At 42.6% G+C, this 10,976-nt stretch overlaps 1 protein-coding gene across 8 annotated transcripts in view; it reads left to right on the plus strand.

Annotated features, from left to right (window-relative positions):
- ITPR1 (inositol 1,4,5-trisphosphate receptor type 1) overlaps nucleotides 1–10,976 on the plus strand; it is a 348,439-nt gene that overhangs the window by 75,197 nt on the left and 262,266 nt on the right. The gene's annotated exons all lie outside the window — the stretch shown is intronic.

Raw genomic sequence — 10,976 nt, forward strand, 5'->3', positions numbered from 1 at the left:
ATTTCCTGAGTTTCTGCCCCGGCAGCTTGGTGGAGTGGTATGCAGTTCACACCAGAGGGAGCATGGGAGGAGAGGATGAGGCTGTACTGACTCTGTTTAGGGTTGTGTTCTGCAGCCAATAGGCAGGGAAAGGGAGCTTGGGTGTGAGATGGGACTGAATTCAGGCACACGTTCAGAAGGCAGTAGCAGATGATACTTAAAAATTGGGGGGATAGATGAGATGGCACTGATAAAAGAAGGGCAGAAGAATAAAACCTGGAAATTCAAGAAATAGCAATATCTGGAGGAAGTAAGGAGAAGGTCGGGGGGAACCCAGGGGCAGATGCAGTGGGGGAAAATGCAGAGCATCTGGGAGAGGATGAGATCCTGGGTGCCAGGAGGGATCAGAGGTTCAGTAATGAAGGTTCAACATCGTCATCACCCCCACACACCAAATACGTTGAAGCGAGAGCCTCCCATTGGAGCAGTAGATGTGCAGTCACTGGGAGTCTGTGGCAACATAGCGGGGCATGGAGTGGGAAGAGCAGGACATTAAAAAGTCCATTCTTTTTACAAAATTGGACCGTGAACGTGCTGGTCCTTACCCTAGAGTTTTATGTGAAAACTTTTGGGTGCAAGTGACGTTTTAGAGAAACACAGAAGACAAAAAACCATCATAAGCTTTGTGAACTGAGACACAGTGAACACTAGCCATCCTCTACTCCTGAGGTCCGGACTGTCCTTCAGGACCTGCGCATGCTTTTATGTTCGTTTCTCTTCTTTTCCTTCTCCTGCCTCCCGGTCCACAGAGCTTTGTTAAATACTGATTATATGCCAAGTACTGGGGGCTGCCAAGCTGAGTGGAGACAATAGCCCTTCTCTGGAGGTCCTCTCCTCTGAGGGTGAAGATAGTGGTATGCATTAATGGCGATGGAGTGTGTCTTGGGCTAAGAAGGATGGGGATGGCTTCAGTTGGGGTAGGTCTTGCAACATGGGTAGATGGTAACCAGAGCACTTCAGGAAAGCTAGTAGAGCCTGCCACATCGAGAAGATGCAAGAGGCCAGAGCTTGAGTGAAGAATGTGGAGTTGTGTGGCTAGAGTAGAGGGTGCTTGGCTCTCGATGTCAGGCGTTGTTACAGATGAGGCCGGAAATGCTGATGAGGGCTGTATGGGACAGGTTCCTTTATGCTCTTTTCAAGACATGGACTTTAGAAGAATCCTTAAAAACGTGAAATTGTTTAGTCAGAAAAAGTCTTAAAAATCATTACAATTTGGCTTAAAGAAAGTTAATTCAGGTGATAATGTGGAAGAGGTGTTTTCTTACATCCAGTCTTTCATATAAAATTTAAAATTTGATTTTAAAAATGTTTTGTTTCAAGCATTATGATAGTATATATGTATATGCATTAGAGAAGGAAATGGCACCCCACGCCAGTATTCTTGCTGGGATAATCCTATGGACAGAGGAGCCTTGTGGGATACAGTCCATAGGGTCGCAAAGAGTCAAATGCAACTGAGCAACTCATACACATATGTATACATGTCTATAAAATGTATTTCTCACAGTGTGACATTATAACATTATAGCAATGCTTTTATACATATTTAAACATGATATTCTAGGTTTCTATAAGTGAAGTCATTTTTGTGACCACTTTTTCTATAGAAAAATGAATATGAGTGTCAGAGGACAAAACTTTGTGTGTAAGAACTATAAGCTAAAAGATCCTAATCTCAGATCTCTGATGTCTTTTAAAAATGTTTACCTTTCTCTCTGTGTATTATGAGAAATTCCAGAACTCATGATCCCTAAACTGGAAACCTATTATTCCATGTGTTTGCCAGCATAGGTAACAAAGCTGTATTATGGATGCCTTTCAAAGGTTGCATGAATGTTTTGGTATTTAAGGAACAGGTCTTTGAGCTTGTCATGGGAGTCACATAGTTTTGGAAACCAGTTTTTAACCTTAAACTTTGCTCACATTAAACTCTAGAATACTGTGGTTTTTGAAGACCAGCTGTTGAATGCATTCAGGCATGTTTAAGTTTTCTGAATGGCTATTAAAGACCTTAAGACAGTCAGACTCAGGTTCAAGGAAAGGGCTTCCTGTGGGAATTTAATATTTTTAAACCGTGGGCTGACCATGGACTAGTACTTATTGGTATTCTTGACTCCAGGAGTCCCAAGGATAATAGCTAAGGGTTTTGTTGCTATTTATTTTTTCTCTTCTCCCAGCTCTACAGTTGAGCTACCCTTCAATTTGAAACATTGCATATTTTCACACTTCAGCTTTGAGGCTTACTATTTCAATGTACAATACAAATAGTTACTGAGGGGAAATGACAAAATTTCAAACTTGATCTGAGGCAAGTAAGTTGTTAGTTGACCTTCTTTCAATCTTCATAAGTTCCTGAGCCTCGTGATGTTATCAGAATAAAAGTATGGACTGTTGAAATATTCATTTCAACTTACTGAGAATTTTTGTACTTCTTATAAAATAGGTTTACATATTTTATGTTCACAACTCTATGTTCATAATTTCTTACAGTCTGTGAATATTATTTATGAGAGCTGTACTAACTTGAGTTTCCTAAAATCATTCTCTAATGTTTTTGGAATCAATGTACAGTTTGACGTAACAGTACAAATAGACCGTGTAACCACTCACTGAAGATAAATGATGTTTTTATGCGGAAAGAATAAGACTGTTTCTTGGTTTTCAGCCACGTGTATAGCAAATCATGAGTTGAAGAGTCTGAATACCTCAGTCTTTTTTTTTCTATTTTATTTATTTAATAGAGCTTTTCTGTTTCTTTTTTTTCATTTTTTAAGAAAATTTTTCGTTGGAGGATAATTGCTTTACAAAGTTCTGTTGGTTTCTGCTGTACAACAACACAAATCAGTCATAATTATATATATATATCTATCCCCTCCCTTGTGAGTGTCCCTCCTTTCTCCTGTCCCACCCCTCTAGGTCATCACAGAGTGCCAGGCGGGCTCCCTGTGTAATACAGCAATTTCCCATTATCTATCTGTGTTACAGTTAACAGTGTATATATGTCAATACTGCTTTCTCCTTTCTTCCCCTGCTGTGGCCACAAGTCCATTCTCTACATCTGTGTCTCCATTCCTTCAGTGCAAATTGATTCATTAGTACTATTTTTCTAGATTCCATATATATGCGTTAATATACAATATTTTTCTATTTCTGACTTATTTCTTTCTAGACAGTAGGCTCTAGGTTCATCTGCCTCACTACAACCGACTCAAATTCATTCCTTTTTATGGCTGAGTAATATTCCATCGCATCTTATTTATCCATTTACCTGTTGATGGACAGCTAGTGAATACCTCACAGTCTTTTATATTATTTTATTTGTTTCTCTCTTTATTTATATGTCATTTATTTTGCCATGAACTGTAAAATTGTAGGTAGTTCTACAATAGTTGGGGTTCATGATCAGTCAGATCATGAGCCACCTAGATATTTTCAAAGGTCCTTTTTTGTTTTGTCAATTACTTTTTGTCCATATTTGGCCATTTTGGGGGCCAAGTTTGTCCTCATTTGTCAGTGGTGATAATTGTGAATAGAAAATAAGTCAATCAAATCCAATCAGCATTATTGTCTGAAAGTGTTAGTTGCTCAGTTGTGTCCTACTCTTGGCAATTCCATGGACTGGAGCCCATGGGACTGAGCCCGTGTAGGCTCCTCTGTCTTTGAGATTCTCCAGGCAAGAATACTAGAATGGGTTGCCATTTCCTCCTCCAGGGGATCTTCCCGACCCAGGGATTGAACCTGGATCTCCAACATTGCAGGCAGATTGTTTATTGTCTGAGCCATCAGGGAAGCGCTATTGTCTATGATGTATCAGTTATCTTTACTACATAGTGACTTGCTCCATAGCAATTAAAAAACCTTACGGGCACACAGGGCTTCCCAGGTGGCAAGGTGGTAGAGAATCCACCTGCCAGTGCCGGTGCTGCAGCTTCAGTTTCTGGGTTGGGAAGATCCCCTGGAGAAGGAAATGGCAACCCAGCAGTCAGTGTTCACTGCTCATGTGTCTGGTGTCCCTGAGGTCCTGCTGATCGGGTGAGTTGCCTGTGTGCCTAGGGTTGGCTGGCTGTAGGATGAGGTGAGGTGACTTCGCTCCACCACACCCATCTCTCCTTCTCCATCAGTCTTGGCAGTAACAGTGGATCTAGAGAACCAGCCCCAGCATACAGATCCGTAAAGCCTCTACTTACATCATGTCTGCTGACCAAAGCACATCAGTCTGGGCTGAGCCCAAAGTCAAGAGGCAGCCCAGGAGCCAGCCCACCCATGGAAGATGTGCACTGCAAGGTTACAAGGCAGAGGGCATGGCTCAAGTGAACTGAGGCCAAATGTTGCAATCCGTCATGTAAAATATAGAATTTTTGATTGAGACCAGTTGGTTTTACTGCTTGCTGCTGCTAAGTCACTTCAGTTGTGTCCAACTCCGTGCGACCCCATAGACGGCAGCCCACAGGCTCCCTTGTCCCTGGGATTCTCCAGGCAAGAACACCGGAGTGGGTTGCCATTTCCCTCTCCAATGCATGAAAATGAAAAGTGAAAGTGAAGTCGCTTAGTCGTATCTGACTCTTAGTGACCCCATGGACTGCAGCCTACCAGGCTCCTCCGTCCATAGGATTTTCCAGGCAAAAGTACTGGAGTGGGGTGCCATTGCCTTCTCCTCATCACATATATTGTCTGCTTGCTTTAGCATTTTTTAAAGACATATTTATTTGGCTGTGTTGGGTCTTTGTTGCAATCTTTTCTTGGGGCGTGCAGGCTCTCTTGCTCCACAGCAGGGCTCTTAATTTCCCAACCAGAGATTGAATCCACATCCCATTCATTGCAAGGTGAATTCTTAACCACCAGATGGCCAGAAAGTTCCCTTCCTTTAGGATTACATCAGGGATTATTTGGTGGTAAAGAACAGAAACTCATTCAAGTTGCCTTGAAGGTTACTGCAAACAGAACAGGCAAGCTCACAGACACAGAAAAGTAGAAAACCAAGAACAAGCCGTTCTCGCGGGTACTGTGACTGCTAAAGAATTTGAGGCCATTTTGTCTGTGAGAGTCTGAATAGCTTCTCTTCTCTCTGCTTCTATTTCTTCTCTCTTGCTCATGACCCATCATGGACTCTTCAATGCCAGTTCTGCGTGGCCTTTCAGTTCAAGCACCCATCATATCTCTGTCTGAATCTGCCAGTCTCAAATTCCTCTTCCGGCTCCTGCTCATGGACTGGTCATTCTTGGGTCTACTCTTTCCATCTCCCAGGGCTGAGTTCTCAGATTTTTATCTCTGTCTTTACTCCTTCACCTACTGAGTTGGTCTAATCCCATGATTTTAAACACTGTGACAATGCTGATGGACTCATACATTTCTGTCACCAGCCTAGACTTCTCCCTTGAACTCCAGACTCACATAGACTGTATCTTATTCCACATTTCCACTTGGATATATCTTACAGGCATCTCAGACTTAGTCCACTTGATTTCCTCCTTATAAACCGTCACTTCTCAGACTTTATCAGTAAATGGTAATTCCAGTTTCCCATTTAAGACATTTTCTTGGAATTTTTTTTTATGTTTGGTCATGTATTTGTTTTTATATGCATATACTATAGTTCTAATATGTATATAGTATCTATATTATAAAAGGAAGCAAAATTGCAAACTTAATATGATACAGATGAAATCTGTAGTCGTGTTCTTTAGGATGCTTCATAATTTCATTTATGGCTATCTTAAACACAATAGATGCTTCAGTTCAGTCGCTCAGTCGTGTCCAACTCTTTGCGACCCCATGAATCACAGCACGCCAGGCCTCCCTGTCCATCACCAACTCCCAGAGTTTACTCAGACTCATGTCCATTGAGACAGTGATGCCATCCAGCCATCTCATCCTTTGTCATTCCCTTCTCCTCCTGCTCCCAATCCCTCCCAGCATCAGGGTCTTTTCCAATGAGTCAACTCTTCACATGAAGTGGCCTAAGTATTGGAGTTTCAGCTTCAGCATCAGTTCTTCCAATGAACACCCAGGACTGATCTCCTTTAAGATGGACTGGTTGGATCTCCTTGCAGTCCAAGGGACTCTCAAGAGTCTTCTCCAACACCACAGTTCAGAAGCATCAGTTCTTCGGCGCTCAGCTTTCTTCACAGTCCAACTCTCACATCCGTACATGACCACTGGAGAAACCATAGCCTTGACTAGACAGGCCTTTGTTGGCAAAGTAATGTCTCTGCTTTTGAATATGCTATCCAGGTTGGTCATAACTTTCCTTCCAAGGAGTAAGCATCTTTTAATTTCATGGCTGCAATCACCATCTGCAGTGATTTTGGAGCCCCCCCCCAAAAAAAGTCTGACACTGTTTCCCTATCTATTTGCTGTGAAGTGATGGGACCAGATGCCATGATCTTAGTTTTCTGAATGTTGAGCTTTAAGCCAGCTTTTTCACTCTCCTCTTTCACTTTTATCAAGAGGCTTTTTAGTTCCTCTTCACCCATAAGGGTGGTTTCATCTGCATATCTGAGGTTATTGATATTTTCCCAGCAATCTTGATTCCAGCTTGTGCTTCTTCCAGCCCAGTGTTTCTCATGATGTACTCTGCATAGAAGTTAAATAAGCAGGGTGACAATATACAGCCTTGACATACTCCTTTTATGTGCCTTAAACTTGAGTTTCATTTTTCATTTTGTGGTAGTTTACACTTAATGTAAACTTTACCCTCTTAACCATTTTTATGGGTAATAATTCTGAAACTGTATTCATTAAACAACGACTCCCCTTTTTTAGTTCTTCCAGCCTCTGGTAAGAACCACTCTGCTTTCTGTTTCTACAAATTTGACTACTTTAGATGCCTCATAGAAGTGGAAACATGTTTTTTTGTGACTGGCTTCTTGACATAATGTGCTCAAAGTTCATTCATGTTGGAGCATGTGGCAGCAATTCCTTCCTTGGGCTTCCCTGGTGGCTCAGAGGTTAAAGCGTCTGCCTGGAATGCGGGAGACCCGGGTTCGATCCCTGGGTCAGGAAGATCCCCTGGAGAAGGAAATGGCAACCCACTCCAGTACTCTTGCCTGGAGAATCCCATGGAAGGAGGAGGGGGTCACAAAGAGTCCCCAAGCAACTGTACACTCATGGATGAATGAACAAAGTGTGATCTGTTCTACACTGGAATATCACACAGCCTGAAGTGAAAGTGAAGTCGCTCAGTCGTGTCCGACTCTTTGTGACCCCATGGACTGGGGTCCCCAGAGTCCATGGGTTCCCCATGGACCCCAAAGGCATGAGTGCCTTTTCTGACCAGGTAGTTGGGGAAAGTCTCTTTACAGTTGCTTCCACCTCTTGGATATTGTGAACAGGGCTATGGACATGGGTGTGCAAATATCTATCTCAGTTCTTTTGGGCATATATATCCAGATGTGGGATTTTTGGATCATATGGTGATTCTGTTTTTAATTTTTTGAAGCACCTCTGTACCATTTTCCACAACAGTCACCCCATTTTACAGTTCTACCAACAATACACTAGGGTTCCAATTTCTCTTATATCCAATAATTGGAGTCTTCATAACTGTTCCCATCTTAATCTATGTTAGATGGGTAATGATATCTATCAGCTAATCCTCCTGATTTATGTTTAAAATATACCCCCGTCCAACTACTTCTCAGCTTGTCCATCACTGTCACTTTTTCTCTAGTCACCATTGGCTCTTGCGTGGACCACTGTAGTGATCTTCTAGTTCCCTGGCCAAGGATGGAACCCGGACCTCCTGCATTGGGAGCTCGGAGTCTTAGACACTGGAGCCCCAAGAAAGTCCCCAGAATGGTAATTTTAAAATAAAAGCCAGGTTTTATCACCCTTCTTCTCATAACATTTGCATGGCTCCTGTCAGACTTTGGATAAAATCCAAAGTCTCTTCCTTAGTGCATAATGTCATAAAAATGCTCAGCCCCTTACTTACATGGCTTCAGACACACTGACCTCTTACTGTGCCTTACAACACACTAAGACTGTTTCTGCCTCAGGGCTTTTGCCTCTGTTGTACTCTTATCCTGGGTGGCTTGACTCATAGACAATTACTTGATTCACTTCTTCCTTAATTCAGTTTTCTGCTCAATTGTGACCTCTTCAAAGAGACTTTGCCCAACTACCCGATCAGAAAAGGCACTCATTGTTCACCTTCACCAAGCACTTACCCCTCTGACATCATGTGTGCTGTGTACTCAGTTGTGTCTGACTCTCTCTAGCACGATGGACTGTAGCCCACCAGGCTCTTCTCTCCATGGAATTTTCCAGGCAAGAATACTGGAGTGGGTTGCCATTTCCTACTCCAGATGACCTCCCCAAGCCAGTGATTGAACCTGCATCTCCTGCATTTGTACCTCCCGGGAAGCCCCTCTGACATCATACTGTGCTAATTTGTGACAGTATTATTAGTTTTCTCCTCCAGGAGAATTTGAGCACTATGAATTCTCTCTGGGCATCTGCAAGAGTATCTGGCACTTCAGAGATGCTCAATAAATATTTGTTGAATGAATGAGGAAGAGAACACTCTGTACCCTTGTATCTAAACAGCTTTAGTCATGGTGACAGAGATACCTAGTGTACACCTGGTGTCCTAGTTGGGGGCTTCTAAGGAGAATGCCTGTAGTTTTTCTTCCTCCTCCAGTTGATTTCGCCAACTGTTATCCACTTGATGACTGTTGCTCAAGAGATATGAGTGGGAAAGTATAGATAAATGCCTCATCCAACCCCTTACAGAAAAAAAAAATTCAAGAATTGGTGGGAATTGTTTGCTGCTGTCCTCTTGGCCCCAAATCCCCTTTCCTAAGCTGAGTTTTAGCTGCTCTTTATTACCTGCCATCACATTCCCTGCTGTAATGTGGGGGTAATGCCTCATTTGCACAGTGAATGCCGAAAATGGGTTTTAAAACAGAAAGCAAAGCCAGAAATTCCTCTGCATGGGAGATGGTAGTTTGACAAGTCTTTGAATTACATAATGGGATCTCCTCTTACTTTCTTTATAAAATATATCAAACTGTCAAAAACAATGAGCCTTTCTTCCCAGGTGGGTTGGGATACTCCTGGCACTTCTAGCTGCCATCCCGTCCTAGAGGGGCTCTGGGGTTAGAATTGTGTGTGGTAGCTTTGTTTTCCCCCAGCTGGGTTTGTGATGAAGTTATTCTGATGGAAGCGCTCAGTTGATTCCAAAGGAGGGGCACATTCCCGCTGAGCCGAGTGCTTCTGCCTTAAATGGTCTTCAATGCTGTGGAAGAGAGCTTCCAGTGCGTCGTGGTAGTGATCATGTCATAGGGTTGGAACATGATCTTTGCCTATTCACGCCGCCTCATGGTTTTGACAAGTCTCCTTCCGTCTTACGAGTCTGTTAGAGACACTGATAGTTAAACATGGTCTGTAGGCTCCTGGGGTCTTTGGATAGGTAACCAGGGGTCTGTCAATTGTGAAAGACTGAAAGATGCCTGCAAACACCGTCATTAGTTTCTCACTTTGGGCGCTGCTTACACAGCATGTTCACGTTGTGAAAATTCAGCTCATCTGCTTACGAGTTGTGTACTTTTCTGTGTTTTATACTTCAATAAAAAGACTCTCTTAAGAAAACAAACCAACCATATTTCCTATCTGCAAGAACATCTCCTCTTGGTGGAGATATGCAAATAGAAGATCACATATTCAGATTAGTGCTGGGATTAAAGAAAGCCTATTATAGGAGCACACATACAAGGGTTCATCCTCATCTTTTAATGGGGTGGAGGAAAATCAGAGAGAAGATTTTAATGGAATTTATCTATTACCTTTTCTTGGCTTCCTCCAGACACGATAAGATTCATATAGAGAAAACAAGAATAAGTCGGTTAGATTCTAGTGCTGTGGTAGCATGCTTAGAAGATAAAATGTTGCTTAAAAAAGCAAAAATTGTGCTAAAAATATCATTTCCTTCAGGGAACTTGTTGACAATTGTCTCCCCAGTCCTGCTTCATTTTTGGCATAGATGGGTGAGTGTTGAAACACATGACTGTGGGGTGGTTGTCCATTGGGGTGTGTTGTTACTGTGAAATAGTTGGTATTAACGACTAGCAGTGACCCTGTGTTGGAGGAGAGCGGTGTTAGTGTTGTGTGTGTTAGGGGTAGTGGAATAGTAATGTTTTTGTTGTTTAGTCATTTATATATCCAACTCTTTGCAACCCCATGGACTGTAGCCTGTCAGATTCCTCTGTCCATAAAAGTTTTTCAGGAAAGAATACTGGAGTGAGTTGCCATTTCCCTCTCCAGGGAATCTTCCCAATTCAGGGATCGAACCTACCTCTCCTGCATTGGCAGGCAGATTATTTATTACTGAGCCACCAGGGAAGCCCTTTTTGAGTACCATTGACTGTGAAAGAGTCTGATAAGAAAGAATGTTTTTATTGTTCCTTTTCATCATTATGATTGGACAGAATTATAATAGGCAATAATTAGCCAGCCTTCCAAGGTGATATTAAGCTGATTTCTCAAGTGTAAGTGCTCTGAGCTCATAGTAGGAACTGACAGGCAGAGATTGGAACTGTTGGACAATTGAAATCCTTAGAGTAGATAGCACCCAAATTGGTCTTTGAACAGTGGGCTCCAGACATGTGGGTGCAGAAGAAATACCTTGTTAATTTTAAAGTAGATTCCTAGGTTCTGCCCCCAGGTTCTGTGGGTCTCGGAAAGGAAGCCCAGCATTGAGAACGTGTGGGCGGTTCACAGAGGACTCTGTGAGAAGTGATGGCAGGAAGTGAAGGTAGGGGGTGAGAGGAGGATTGGTGGAAGGCAAGCGCTTGGAAGAAGGAAGAAAAAAAACAGCAGTCAGTGAGGAGGCAGGCTGATTCCCAAGATAGAAACAGAGACTGTTTCTGAGAAGTAAATGTGGTGTAGAGTCTCTGACATTGGAGCGACTGATGCTGGAACAGATAATAGCAGTGGAA

The sequence above is a fragment of the Oryx dammah genome, unplaced genomic scaffold (assembly GCF_014754425.2).
Source record: "Oryx dammah isolate SB20612 unplaced genomic scaffold, SCBI_Odam_1.1 HiC_scaffold_9, whole genome shotgun sequence".
Lineage (NCBI taxonomy): Eukaryota > Metazoa > Chordata > Mammalia > Artiodactyla > Bovidae > Oryx > Oryx dammah.